Genomic DNA, 15,443 nt, shown 5'->3' with positions numbered 1-15,443 from the left:
TGGAAAATCCCTCACAAGTTAAAAATTAACATTACATTTGATATCTCTCTTTAGTTAGGCCTCTGCAGGCCCACCATGACAACAGGTCTGTGTGTAATCAGGCCCATAACTGAGATTGACAACCCGTACATTTCACGTACACAAATGACTTGGCGAATCGTTACCTGAATAAATATTGAAAATCACTTTTAAATTCAGACTTTGGGAACAATCCAAATCAACCCTTATGTTTGTAATTGTTTACTTCACACTGCCTCTTTGCTTATCATTGCATCACAACTGGCGAAAGTCACGGTATATTGAGAGGGGAATTTAATGTGCGCCTCTTAGGAATACAGCCTGGGTAAGTAGAAAAAATTGTGGAAATCAGTTGTTACTTTGGGACTGTTCACATTACACCAAACGTCTGTCTAGAGTAATATCAACAAATATTACACACTCCAGAAGGAGATGATGACAAGGCTGCTGGAGAAACTGCAGCTGAAAAAATTTATTTAGTTTGCCAAAGTGGATTTTTAAATTCTTTCTCAAAATGTTCCTGCTAAAATTGGTTGCAAACATTGAAAGCGCAAATGCCTTCAGTACCGTTTTAATAAAATATTCAGATACCCGAGTGCTCTAGTTACTGAGCAGTGATTTTTATTTTATTAGCTGTTGCATGGTTCAGTATAGAAGGATGAACTCCTTTTTTTTACACTTGAAATGTTACATTTTTCAAAGCTGCTATCTACTAGATTTGCGCGCCTGAGGGTTTGAATAAATGACTGCTCACAAATCAGGTAAAAAGCTGGTAAAAGGACACATTGGAGGGTCCTGACAGGGAGATGCAATCCCTCTCTCTCGCTGTAAGTGGTTTTCAATGATGTTTGGTCACTTTAGGCCTTTTATTAATGAGCCCTATGGGGATAGTGACAGAACTTCTTTTTTCTCTAACAAGACATCAGATGACTCTCGTTGCCATGGAAATGCACCGTGGAATCTATTTTTTGCCTCATCTGGTAGAGGACTCTGAGCAGGGTACATTCTTTAAAGACGCTGCTCTAGTTAGATCAATTAGCATCAGTCTGTGATTCTGCGTGATGTATAATGATTACAGCACATTTCTAACACCCACAATTACAATAATTCACTGAAAATGAGGGCAACCGATATGATCCGACATTAATAAGGCTTCAGTCTTAAAGGGCAGGCTCGTGAGAAATGTGGGGAGAGGCACGAGGCCACATTCTCCTGGAGCCTCCTGGCGTCCATTGACCTATGAGTAAAAGACACTGACTTTTTATTCTGATACTTTGTGCTGATTTGAATTTGAGCGTCATTAGTAATGTTGAAAAATTATGAAACATTTAAGAGCATGGCCTTTGACTCCCGCAAGTGGAAAGAAAGAGGAAGACAGAGAGACCGAGCAGGGGAAACTAGTGAAAAATGTTCCAGTCACAGAACTGATGAGAATGGCAGTTTCATCTGAAACCAAGTAGTTCCGTTAAGTGTCGAACTGATTTCCCTAATCTCTACAGCGACCTGAGATATCTGCTCAACAAGAGTGCGTATAAATGATGGCAGAGTACAAAACCTAACCAGAAAAAGTCTGCCTGATATTTATGATAATAGGACAGTTTCGGGAAAACTTGAAAAGCTTAAAAGAGCGGTCTCGGAGCAGTTAGTGACCGGCTGATCGGGTTATAAACTAATGCCCCTGAACACTGACCAGAATCGGATTTACAAAGGCGAGAATTGAGTCAGTGTTCACTGTTTCTTGAGTGTGGACAAGATTCTTTGATTCCAGTTTTTACTGATTTACGGGAATAAATTCCCAAGTTTTATCGGAAATCACTTTTTGCTGTTTTGCAACCTCGACCAACCTGAATTTTCTGAAATAATTAAAAACCATTTCATTTATGTCCTACAAGTGAAATTGCAGGAACACGTGCTTTTGAAATGTGTATTTCCTAAGAAAGTGATTTCATTAGTGGGAACATTAATTAGCAGCCAATCATGGAACACCTGTACTAATCATCCTCTGATACTTTTCAAGGCCACTTCACCGGTACAAATGTTAAAAAATGTATTGATTCAGCTGTAGAATACACAAAATTTGTTAAGAATGGCACAAGAAAATGTGAGCAAACTCCAATTTTCAGACCAGGCCCCTGGCTGCACTGGTAACCTCAGTAAAGGAGAAACAGGAGTTCATTTTTGGTGGAGGAGATGGGTCTTCAAATATGCAATGTTGGCACATCTCAGTCACAGCCTCCCTGGTGGGACTGAGCCTCCTTATGTTTGGCTCCTTTGCTATGCACAAGCAGCTGACTGTGTTGTGGTAGATCCACAGTCTGGGATAGCACCTACTATGAGTCATGCACCTGCTATCAACTTTGTGCTCCCAAAATGCTTTCTCCTGCTGCACTATGATATACTTGCCAAGGGCCACTACATCCAACTCGCTGACAAGAAAACTGTACCATTTACTTCTGTCACTGTTATAAGAGAGCCCTGAATGACATATTAATATCCTTCATCCGATTTCCTGGTATTTCCACCAAGTGCATCTACCTGTCCATTTAAAATAAACATTCAAGTTGCTTTTAAAGAGCCTTCTCTGAATCTGCAAAGAGGATTTATGTCTGATTTATGATTTGGTATTTCTTCTTTTCTGTGACGTACCTTTGTAGCAACCTTTGTGCCAGTGTCATTTTTGTCCCAACCTCATTAAATGTAGCACAATGGGACTCACCCTCTGCCATGCTTTTTGGAGAAAGAAGAGAAGGACCAAATAGGATGAAAGGCAGGTCTGGCTGCACCTGACGTGTTCTGCATCACCCATCAGTATCCTCACACCTCCACTTACAGGGCGAGGTACATATATCAATATGTCAAAGGAACAGTTCTTGTACAGGCTGCAGTTCGCAATGGAGGCTATGACTGAGTTGTGTTGCATACTGCAAAGTGTCTTGTAACTAAACTCTTCCACAAGCACAGTACTGCCAATGGCTGTGAAGGTCATAACAGCCCTTAACTTCTATGCCTCTGGTTATTCCAAGATATCATCCACATTAGTCCTATATTACAACAGTGACTACACTTCAAAAGTACTTAATTGGCTGTAAAACACTTTGGGACATCCTGAGGCAGTGAAAGGCTCTGTGTAAATGCATTTTTTTTGTCTTAGTCAAATAGTAGTACTTGGATATATAAAGTAAGTGATGGCTGCCTTTTTTGTTCAAGCACCCTAGAGAGTTTGAAAAAGGGTCACAGGGTGAAGCACAAGCCACAAATTAAAAGGAACAAAGGGAAGTGGCAGAAGAGGAAGAATAAAGTTCTTGCCAGGTTATAAGCCCACGCTGTTTGGCAACTCGATAGGCATCACACAAGAACAGAGGGCATTTCCACATCTATTGAGGTTATCATGAGTGGCCTGCAGCAGCTGGCAGAGAATGTGCAACTGTACACCTCAAACATCACTGAAGTCAATTGGAAAGCACCATGGAGAGAGTGATATCTTCACAGCTTTTTGCAGGGGAACCCCAAAGTAGTGAGGGAACAAGTGCAGAACAACATTCGCTCACGAGTATTGTGACTGGTACCATTGGGACCTTGGACACCCATTTAACTAACTGTCAAATTGTTTGGAAAGAGCAATGATGGAAGGCTTTACCCACAGACTGCTTTCATGCAGATCCAGCTGGACTCCCTAGCAGTGCGGTCTTGGCAGAAGAAGAGGCTGGTATCAGTATCCTTTCAAGGTGTCTGCACATCTTCACAACTCCAGCCATCATCTTCAAAGAACTGAGGAAGTGCCAGAGAATTGGAAAGGACTGGTAACAACTGAATGTTGGACATCACTCCAATTGTTGTGAGGACACCTCATGACTCTACATCCAGAGATGCAAGGCCACAACCTTCCCAACAGCACCATAGTATCCAAAAGTAACCTGCCTCCAGAGTTGCTGCCTCCACTCAGGGAGCACTTTAACACAGCCTAAGGTTGAAAAATAGGATAAACACAACTTATAGGAGCATCCAGGGAGCCATTAGCATAGGGCTCAGATCACATCATGTAAATATCACTCAGTAAATAGAGAACATTTTTTCTCCTTTGAGTGAACAATGGAAAGGGAATAAGTGTTGGAAGCAGTAAGAAAGATGGGAGGGCAGCTTGAATGAAAGGAATTGCACCATGTTCTTCGAGCTGTTTGGGTGTTCATATGAAGGCTTTCACTCCATTTCTTAAATTATCCATCATTTTCTCACCTTTCCCCAAGGGTTGGCCGATCACTAAATTAACTATTCACACATTACATTGTTTTTATAACAATATGTCCATTGTACATCTGAGAGGATTCCTAATTCCATCCTTTGTTTCAAGCAGATTGCTCACTGTACACCGATTAACTACCCTGTTTGTGATTGCTATATTTGTTGTTTGGTTAAGTTTTCTTTCTTCCCCTTCCCATTTCCCTTTTGTGTGAATGCATCAAAATGCTTGTCCATCTTTCATTTTTCAGTTTTGAAGAGGGACACTGTCCAAAAGGTTAACCTGATTTTTACTTTCTGGAAATATGAACTAACCTGCTATCTGTTTTTAACATTTTCTATTTATAACGACAAGTGAATTTTTGTACTCATCAAACGAGGAGTTTCACATTGAGTAAAGGAAGACATTTCAGTATCAAAGTCTCTCAGTTCAAGTACAGCATGGCCAGATTCAATTCTTTGGCTTTGCTACAATGATGTGCTTTAATGTCAAATTCAGAAGGAGACCTTTTACTCCACTAGTGTGAATTATTTCATTTCCCTCAGAAGAATCCTGCTTGGCAGGACTGAGTCACAGTGCCAATTTATGGATGGTTTTGTGCTGTAGAACCACAAACATCGGGACTAGGTTAAGACTTTTCAAATTCATTTTACAAAGGACACTTACAGTTGGCAGAGAAAGGAGACTTTCATCCCATCAGTTCAGGGTGGATTTAAACCCAGGACACTCTCCAAGTTCCTTTTATTTGCTGATGACACAGTCTTAATGAACCCTCAAAAAGCTGATCAAACTGTTGAAAAAGTATAAACCGAGCACTGACAATATTTTCTTAGGGGGTGGGTCAGTAACAACCATCCCACTCAACATAAACTAAACCAAATTAATTTGATTTGGGATGATTGCAATATCTTTCCAAAGAAGGCCTTTTAGTAACTGAAATGAATAAATGACATTTTGAAAATACTAACCCTGTAAAATATCCAAGTCTGTATTTAACACATTCTCTTTCAGAGAGTACATTACCAAACTGAGCAGCAAGATATTAACACGACTCCTACAAACAGTAACAACTGCAGCATGCAATGCACAAATGTACAAATTCTGCTTCACCTTTAGTGTGGTGACTTAATGTGGAGACTGATCAAATGGTCGGCAACTTCAAATATTGATAACAAACAAGATTAAATTAAATAGAACCTCGAATCTTTGTCAAATTCAGGTGACTGCCTTTCTACAAAAGAGAATACGCACATTACCTTTACAGTGTACGGATGATCCACATATCTCGCTTTTAATTAATGTTAGTCATTAGAATCAATTTTGTTCCATCGCAGATCATTCAGGTCCTCAGGAGATCCCAAACTTCACAGGCTTCACAGCCAACTAATTACTTTCGAAGTGTAGTCACTGTTGTTGTGTAGGCAAACACGGCAGCCAATTTGCACACAGCAAACAGAATGAGACAAATCAACAATAAACCTATTCTGGTGCTCTTGGTTGAAGGGTAATTGTTGACCAGGACACCCTGCTCTTCTTTGAATAGTGCCATTGGATCTTTTATGGCCACCAGAACAGGCAGATGGGGGTCTAGGTTTAAAGTCTCATCCAAAATATAGGGGCCTGGAATTTCCTGACAACTTGCACTGAAACAATGTCGTAAGTACGGCGAAATGCTGATTTCTGATACATCGAGGAAATTCAGGTGTAGGATAAAAATGGGCATAAGTCACTTACACCCGAATTTCCCGAATATTGTTCTGATTCCACGAAACCTCTGTCAAAATCCTCTGCCACCCCCATGCAAAAGTGCAGCTCACATGAATTTGCTGAATTTATGCCAATTCTGAATGGGCTGTAAATTTATGCCTAAAGTGTTAAGCACAACAGGACCCAAAGTCATATTTCTGGTGTTCTATGGCGATTTTTTTTTAAGTGATTTTTAAAAAAATTCTCCTCACTGAGCCCTCAATGTATTTTCTATCCATCAAGATGTTTTAGTCAAGCTTTTCTGATGGTTCAGAGAATTGATTAAATGAACAGTTGAGCAATACAGACCATAAGGGTCCAGCTTCGATCTGTGGTCTATGCTGAGTTAGCTGATTGTGCCCAGATAGCAGGAGGGGTGTTTCAATGGGTTGGCAGTTCTAAATTGGGGATGGGAAAATCAGCCTGGCTTCCTGCTCCTGAATGATATTCAGTGATCACAGCTCAAAGTGCACAAGTGTGGAAATTGGATGAGGACAGGCTGTAATGCCCGTTGCAATAGAATAGTCTGCTGGCAGTCAAGCCTGAATTTTCCAATCGGTGTTATCATAATGCTGGCTTTAATCCCCATTCATTTCAAATGGCTTAGTATCAGCATTAAAATAATGCTGATCAGAAAACCTAGGCCTCACTGTCAAGGCTCACACATGAATAAAATGAGGTCTTGGAGGGTGGCCAGCATCTATGGGACTGCGACTTAGAAAGGAGTCAAAACTCTTATGAGAGAAGGGGAGAAAGTTGGCAAGACAAAAAAATAATTTCTTGATGCCTTCTTGAACCATTGCTGTGCCACTGCCAAATTATCTCAATAGGAAACACCTGTTCCATTGACAAGGTAAGTTATCTAGTAGTAAGCCTTCTCTACTTACGAAAATCAGGTCAAAGATTAAAGGTAATCTTTAGATCGCTAGGCCTCAATTAGCTGACACATGCACAATATCTAAAAAAAAGCTGTGATCATAAACCCACCATTAATGCAATTTACTGCTGTAAAGCCTCATAAATGTTGTTAAAACAATATTCACAAATATATTTTTTAAATTAAAAAGATAGATACGATAGAAAAGTTAGTCAGTGGGTGGTGAGGTTTCCGGGCAGTAATTCAAACATTTTTTTGTTTTTTCATTCGTTCATGGGATGTGGGCGTCGCTGGCAAGGCCAGCATTTATTGCCCATCCCTAATTACCCAGCGACGATGAAGGAACGGCAATATATTTCCAAGTGGGGATGGTGTGTGACTTGGAGGGGAACGTGCAGGTGGTGTTGTTCCCATGTGCCTGCTGCTCTTGTCCTTCTAGGTGGTAGAGGTCGCGGGTTTGGGAGATGCTGTCGAAGAAGCCTTGGCGAGTTGCTGCAGTGCATCCTGTGGATGGTACACACTGCAGCCACCGTGCGCCGGTGGTGAAGGGAGTGAATGTTTAGGGTGGTGGATGGGGTGCCAATCAAGTGGGCTGCTTTGTCCTGGATGGTGTCGAGCTTCTTGAGTGTTGTTGGAGCTGCACTCATCCAGGCAAGTGGAAAGTATTCCATCACACTCTTGACTTGTGCCTTGTAGATGGTGGAAAGGCTTTGGGGAGTCAGGAGGTGAGTCACTCGCCGCAGAATACCCAGCCTCTGACCTGTTCTTGTAGCCACAGTATTTATGTGGCTGGTCCAGTTAAGTTTCTGGGACCCCCAGGATCTTGATGGTGGTCGAATGCCATTGAATGTCAAGGGGAGGTGGGTGGACTGTCTCTTGTTGGAGATGGTCATTGCCTGGCACTTGTCTGGCGCGAATGTTACTTACCACTTATCAGTCCAAGCCTGGATGTTGTCCAGGTCTTGCTGCATGCGGGCTCGGACTGCTTCATTATCTGAGGGGTTGCGAATGGAACTGAACACTGTGCAATCATCAGCAAACATCCCCATTTCTAACCTCATTACGGAGGGAAGGTCATTGATGTAGCAGCTGAAGATGGTTGGGCCTAGGACACTGCCCTGAGGAACTCCTGCAGCAATGTCCTGGGGCTGAGATGATTGGCCTCCAACAACCGCTACCATCTTCCTTTGTGCTAGGTATGACTCCAGCCACTGGAGAGTTTTCCCATTGACTTCAATTTTACTAGGGCTCCTTGGTGCCACACTCGGTCAAATGCTGCCTTGATGCCAAGGGCAGTCACTCTCACCTCACCTCTGGAATTCAGCTCTTTTGTCCATGTTTGGACCAAGGCTGTAATGAGGTCTGGAGCCGAGTGGTCCTGGCGGAATCCAAACTTAGCATCGGGGAGCAGGTTATTGGTGAGTAAGTGCCGCTTGATAGCACTGTCGACGACACCTTCCATCACTTTGCTGATGATTGAGAGTAGACTAATGGGGCAGTAATTGGCCGGATTGGATTTGTCCTGCTTTTTGTGGACAGGACATACCTGGGCAATTTTTCACATTGTCGGGTAGATGCCAGTGTTGTAGCTGTACTGGAACAGTACAGTTTAAGCTTGTGTCAGTCTTGCCTCACTTGACCGCACTCTCGCCTCAGAAGGCTGTGGGTTCAAGTCCCACTTCAGAGAATTGAGCACAAATCTAAGCAGACACTTCAGTTGCAGTACTGAGGGAGTGCTGAAGTGTCGGACGTGCTGACTTTTGGATGAAATCGAGGCCCCGTCTACCCTCTCAGGTGAACTTAAAAGATCCCAAGGCACTATTCGAAGAACAGCAGGGGAGTTCTCTCTGGTGTCCCTCTACCAACATCACTAAAACAGATTATCTGGTCATTATCTCATTGTTGTTTGTGGAACTTTGCTGTACGTAAATTAACTGCCACATATCCCTTCATGACAGTGACGACACTTCAAAAGTACTTCATTGACTGTAAAGTGCTTTGGGAAGTCCTGAGGTCATGAAAAATTATATATAAATGCAAGTTCTTTCTTTAACAGTTTATGATGTCATCAGAATCTGCTGAATTGCTGCTTTAAATCTATTCCCACCCTTCAGTAATCTCTATTTGTTTCACAAAAATGAAAAATTGCTTCAGAATTTCACTGACATGTGCCCCACACATTGGCAAAAATACGGCTTCCAACCTTTGTACATGTATGAAACAATCACTGGATGTTACTATTCCTAGACCCCACAAAAATGAAAGAATGTGATTTTTTTTGGGGGGGTGGTTAAAGAACTAAATCCTATGCAGTTCTGTAGGGTAGAATTAAGAGCCCAGCAGAAACCTCCCCAAGATCAATGCATGTGCAGCTTTGATCTCAGAATGAGTTCCTTTTGATTGCAGCTCTCAAAAGTGTCTGCTATTTCTCCTGAGAGTTCTGGAATCAAGCTTTTACTTTTATCTTTCCATCATTAGTGCTGCTTACACAGGAAGTTGACACTTCCCAAAGACCTCTGGGACTTTTGCTCTAAGGCTGAATTCTAAGGTTTGAACATCCATTGAAATTTCTTCACAATTTTCTTCTTTCTTTTGCTGTTGTGTAAAAACATTCTGCACCCTGTGTCCTAGAACTAATTCTATTTTAACCTAAACATCTTTTATATTTAAATAGTATTTGCTAACCCATGCTTAGTTTTGCTCTCTTACACCGAACAATTTGTAATATATTAATGGAATCAAATCCATTGCTTCTGAGGAAAGAAATAGGGATGAAATCAAAGGCATTTAGATTATGGGCATCAGTAGAAATCTCACATGGCTTTTATTTATGTATTTATTTATTCATATTTTCTTTCTTTGTTTTTCGATCCTGCTGATCTGACTGGAGTGTAGAGATTGTGTCCAAACTGAATTACAAACCATGCGGCAATTTCAATGCACTGGTTGAAATAACCAGGTTAATGACTTCATTGAAATAGCGCAACTAGGAATTTGACACAAACACGTTAACCAATGCACTAAAAATAGTGCAGAGGACAATCAGTCCCCTGGCATACTAGTGAACTCCCTGATAGTGTCGTGAAGGAATACAAGCAAATTATCTCGTGATGTAGTGAGAAATTCGTCGAAATTCTTTTTTAAGCTGTCTATCAAAATCCGGCAGGACTTAAAACAGTAACAATTGCAGATGACAAAAAGCTAACCAGTACAAATAAACAACTTTCAAATCCAAACAGGAAAATAGTCAAATCTTTAATAATTGTCAACCCTGGTCAAGGCACAAAGAGTTGTCAATGATCAAGAACTCTCAAGAATCAATCTGGAGCATTCTGGGGAAATAAAGAATACTACACAATACAGCAGGATGGTTATTGGAAACTAAGGAAAGGACTTAAAAGAAAAGAGCAGCTCCTGTATAAAATAGGGAGAACAGAGTCCCAACATCACAAGGGAAAGGAAAGACAACTGCACCTTGATTGTTTAATAGATCAATGAGGATAATACATTTGAGCTCTCGGGCCCAACACTGCAGTTATATTATGTGTACTGTTGCTCTGAGATAGGTAGCTGCAGAGTGCAATTTTAAGTCACAAGGCCCCCCATTACATTGACTCCGTACCTCTCCTCCATCCTTCATTGATGACAAAACCTTCAACTACCATGCGCCTGCACGATGGAACTCTTCTGCCAAATTTCTTCACCTTGCTAACCTCTCTCACCACCCTCAAATGCATCTTCAAAATGTACCTCTTTACCATGCTTTCTGTGTCCTCGTCCAACCTGCTTGGTGTCCACCACTTCTCCTGTAAAGCATCTTGGGATGTTTCATTACTTGAAAAATGTTATATAAATGTTAGTTGTTATTGTACACAGCATAATATAATGGCTGCAGGATTTTTAAAAAGTAAATATTGTCATTTGCCTTGAAGTAGATAATTTGATGATTAAAAGTCAATTTGGGAGATAACCCTATGCCCAGTGGTTTCAGTAACTGAAATATTAGGTATACGATAGTCTTTTACCCTTCATGTATGTGTGGATCGCGTGGTTATTTAATGTGAAATATCAAGCTAAGTTAAGATTGAAATTGCCCCGAATCAAGTCTGTCATGTCATGAAATCCAAATTGTAAATTTAAACAGAATGATAATTTTTTTAATGAAACAACCGCACATCAGGTATTGCACGATGGGAAGGATATTAAAGCCCTGCAATTGAATGGCCCTCAGCAGACTCATGTTCAGGCAAAACATAATGTTGCTTATCCAACTTTGAGTAGGTATTAATGTGAGGCAATAAGAGGCTTAAACTCAATAAATAGCAACAATATTACTTCATACAGGCAACTGTGTGCTACTAATTTGAAATTCTCTATCTTAAAAATGCCATTACATTTGTTCACAAGTTATTTTAGTGTGCATTCTTAAAGCAGAAAACTTGTGAAGTAATGCAGTTTTAACTGGAGCACACTGCTGTCCAAAATCATCACTTTTGTTGGTAGCAATGCAAATGAAGTAATCCAGAATTCAAAAGAAGTGGCAGGTCTTGAACTAAATCATAATACATTAAGCAAGTTTCCATCTTGAATTGTTCAGAACCATTTCTAGTCAGATGGGGTTATTTATTATGCTGCTAGTATTAGTGACTGGATATAAACAAGCACAAGAAGGATATAAATGAAAGCCAGTGACTTCAATGTGGTTATATGTGAACATATTTACATGAAAGCTAGTACTGATTGTCTGAAATTCCAATGGGTGTCAGACAGCGCTGATAATTCATGTGATGTGCTATTCTGAGCCTAAAAATATTATGGTGTGCTTGATGTCTTTTGATGTTTAAAAGATAGGACATTTTCAGATGTATGCTAAAAAAGGGCCCATTGATGCTGTTAAAAAGACAGTTAACCAGCTTGTTTATTGTTTCATGGGCCACATTTTCAGATGATAGAGTGACAAGGTGATATAATCACAAGATTGTGATGGTGAACAGGACTGTTGAGTGTCAGATGAAATGGATATTTCAGTTTATTTTTGAGAGGTTGTTCTTCATAAGGGAGAAATAAATGCTAAGATAATTCAACTACAATGTCTAATTTTTCAAATGTTTTCAATTCATCTTCAAAGGATGATTTTCCCTTCACTTTTACATTCCTATTTATTGATTTCCAAAACAATCTAACTGAAGCACACATCTCTTGCGAGGTTATAACTTATAACAGGTTTCTACTTGGTAGCTAATAATTAAAAAAACTCTTTCAGAAAATTCTTGGGTAATGAAGACGGGTATGGCACAAGAAATGATGCAGTAGACCAATGGTGTCCATCGGAGACTGAGGGTTCCAAAGCTACCTTTAATTGATGTTCATTAATTATGGATGTGTTTCGTGAGTTTTGATCACACTTCTAAGTGAAGCACCTTATGGTAATGGATAGCCACAACTCAGAGAGAATTCATTGGCGTGGTGACCTTTCCAATCCTGTAAAGCATGGCTCTAGTTAACTAATAGGGAGCTGTGTCAATGTCTGTAGAGAAAACAAAGGCCTAGAAATTGGATTGTGTTGCAATTTCAGAGAACAACTCAGTACAATAGGTGCCTCTCCCATGAAGCCATTGCCACTCTCCTGGGACTGCGCCTCAGCAGTCCTATGGCTTTGCTTGGGAACAGAGTGCAAGAGTAAAGTGATGACATGGAACCCCCTGTCAATGCAGGACCCCACAACCAAGCGTTCCTCCAGCCTAACCTCCAAAGTATGCGTGGTGCTAATCTCTGAGCTAGTGCCTTCTAGGTTCAGATTTAGTGATGGCGTGTCTTCAGGAAGGCTGCACTCCTCTTCCTCATGTGCTACAAGGGCCTCAACATTTTCTGCACCTGAAATGAAAGAGAGGGTCAAGGGTTAGCTTTTAGTGCCTAAGTTAAGCAGAGATGACTGGCTACTGTCATACAGAGTGTGTAGAATGAGATAGAAGTGAAAAAGAGGGTAAGATGTGAAGAAACCTTTCACTCCTCCTGGTCTCCTCCAGCATTTCAACTCACCACGACCATGACTTGCCCCCTGCTCGTCAAGTCAAGTGTTGTGTGCAAGATGTGAGGTATGGAGAAGTGATAGTTCTAATCGTGCTAAGAGTAGAGTAGAAAGTTCAGAGTGTGTAGTTACAGCAGAAGAGGAGGCCATTCGGCCCATCGTGCCTGTGCCGGCTCTTTGACAGAGCTATCCAATAAATCCCATTCCCCTGCTCTTTCCCCATAGCCTTGTAAATTTTTTCTCTTCAAGTATTTATCCAATTCCCTTTTGAAAGTTACTATTGGATCTGCTTCCACCACCCTTTCAGGCAGTCCATTCCAAATCATTACAACTCGCTGCGTAAAAAAAATGTTTCCTCATGTCACCTCTGGCTCTTTTGCCGATCACCTTAAATCTGCGCCCTCTGGTTATCGACCCTTCTGTGATTCAGTGAAGGGAAACCTGCCACCCCTACTTGGTTTAGCCTACATGTGACTCCAGTCCCGGACAACATGGTTGATTCTTAATTGCCCGTATGTGCCAGCGTTGCCCACATCCCAAGAACAAATTTTTAAAAACTGTTCTTTTTAATATTTTTAAAGATTATCTTCTCCTTGATGGTTAACCTTTTCTTTTTTTATTATATTTTCACTATTTTTAAAATCATTTTGGTCATTCCTGTATGTCCTCTTTTGTTAATTGTATCTATGTGATTTATATCAATTAGTGTCAATTGTATTCAGGTGGTGGGTATCAATCGGGGGCTCTCTTGTATCCATTTGTGGGAGGGTGTGTAATGTTGAGCTGGAGTAAATAAAGGTTTGGAAGCAACTGAAGACCAGGCTGTCGTGTTCTATCCTTCACCACCTGGCTTTCCAATTTGTAACATGTTCCTCAATTTTACTTTGGTTCACATGCATGCCCATCCTGCAGCAGGCTACTGTTCATTACTGCCACTTCAAACTGGAACTGTTGTTGCATTAATATTTGCAAATGTGAGCCCATAAACCAATCTTACAACACAACCTTTCTGCATGATGCATGTTCAGTTATTCTCACACTAACTGGAATGCAGAGTCGATATTTCGTTGTCACTCCATGTGCTCTTCAAAGTTCTGCTTGCACAAGGTAGTGCATAACTGAGTGTAACAGAAGGGAGAAAATCCAAACAGAAAGAGGGTCCTCCTAACTTTAGAACAATGAGTTTATTTGAACAGGTAATCAAGGCTAGTAGCATTTTTCTTCTGATATTCTTCCTCCACTCACTCACTCACATACATTTCAGCACACCACCAAATCTCCTGATTTCCCGTATGGCCAGTCCACCCCTGCAGATATTCAACTCCTGTAAGTCCCGATACCTGTTTTTAGGGACATTTAAGGAGCACTAGCTGTTCAAATCTGAGACTTAATTTGGAACTTCAAAGAGATATGGTTCAGACTAGCACAGTTTCCACAGTGGTAGAAACACAAGAAGAAAAGAAACACTGTGTATAGAAAAGTTATGCACAAGAGAATAACTTTGGTTGTGACCTTTTATTTTGAGGAGCTGGGTACTGTAAATATACACACACATTATACTAATTATTCACTGGTTCACCTTTAGTTTAAGTTAATTTACTTAATAGTTATAGTTTAAACCTTAAACACGGTCTGATGTTTTGATTCTTTTACTGCTTATTGAAGACGGGAGAAAGATCCTGTGAAGGCCTAGGATAATTCCATCGGCTAAAATAATTAATGGAAATGTTCCTTATCTTGGGTGCGTTACTTTGATGTAAATACTAGTGAAGATACTCTTGATGGCACGAGAGTTGGGAATCGTCAATGGAGTGAAATAAAAAAAATGCAGCACCCAAAAAATCTCTAGAGTAAGAAGGGCCCAAAAACATAATAGTAAAATTAAAATGATGTTCTTGTACATAATGGCCCTAATCCTGCTCCCCCCAACTGCCCAAACGCTGGACTGGCAGAGTGCACTGGAAGAGCATTCTGAATATCCAGGCCACGAGGCAGCTGAATTTGGCGAGCCAGATCATAGCATGGCTCTGTGTAGACCTATCCTTTTGACAGGGTCTGTCTCCTGGAAATGGAGGGAGGACGGCCTGCCAGCTTTAGAGTCTTCTAGTTGCTTATAGGAATAGCAACCAGAAGGCTTCCAGCCTGAAGATCCGATGTGCAAGATAAAGGTAATCTGTACAAGGGCACTTTAGCTCGGCCAGAAGGTCATGCAGTGAACAGAGATCTGGTGAGAGCGACCTTCACCCAATTTCCTAGCCCCTGACCACGCATTCCACCACCAACAGTCGTGGTAACTGGCAAATTAGCCATCATATTTTTTTTCAAAAATTCCTCATACTTCAGATAACTTTTCTTTTTAAAACTTATATTTTTTATTTTATGAACATCAAAAAGGAATCACTTCATTAGATTTGAAATGAAAAACATTGTTTTTAACATTTTAAATGTCCTTTTTATAGAAATATAGTTATTTAATTATTCTTCACTTATTTGTGAATTATTAATTATTTTTAAATTATCATTAAGCATAATAACGT

Source organism: Heptranchias perlo, chromosome 26 (assembly GCF_035084215.1).
Source record: "Heptranchias perlo isolate sHepPer1 chromosome 26, sHepPer1.hap1, whole genome shotgun sequence".
In the NCBI taxonomy this organism is placed as follows: domain Eukaryota; kingdom Metazoa; phylum Chordata; class Chondrichthyes; order Hexanchiformes; family Hexanchidae; genus Heptranchias; species Heptranchias perlo.
The sequence above is the reverse complement of the archived record's forward strand: the minus strand, read 5'-3'. Positions refer to the sequence as shown.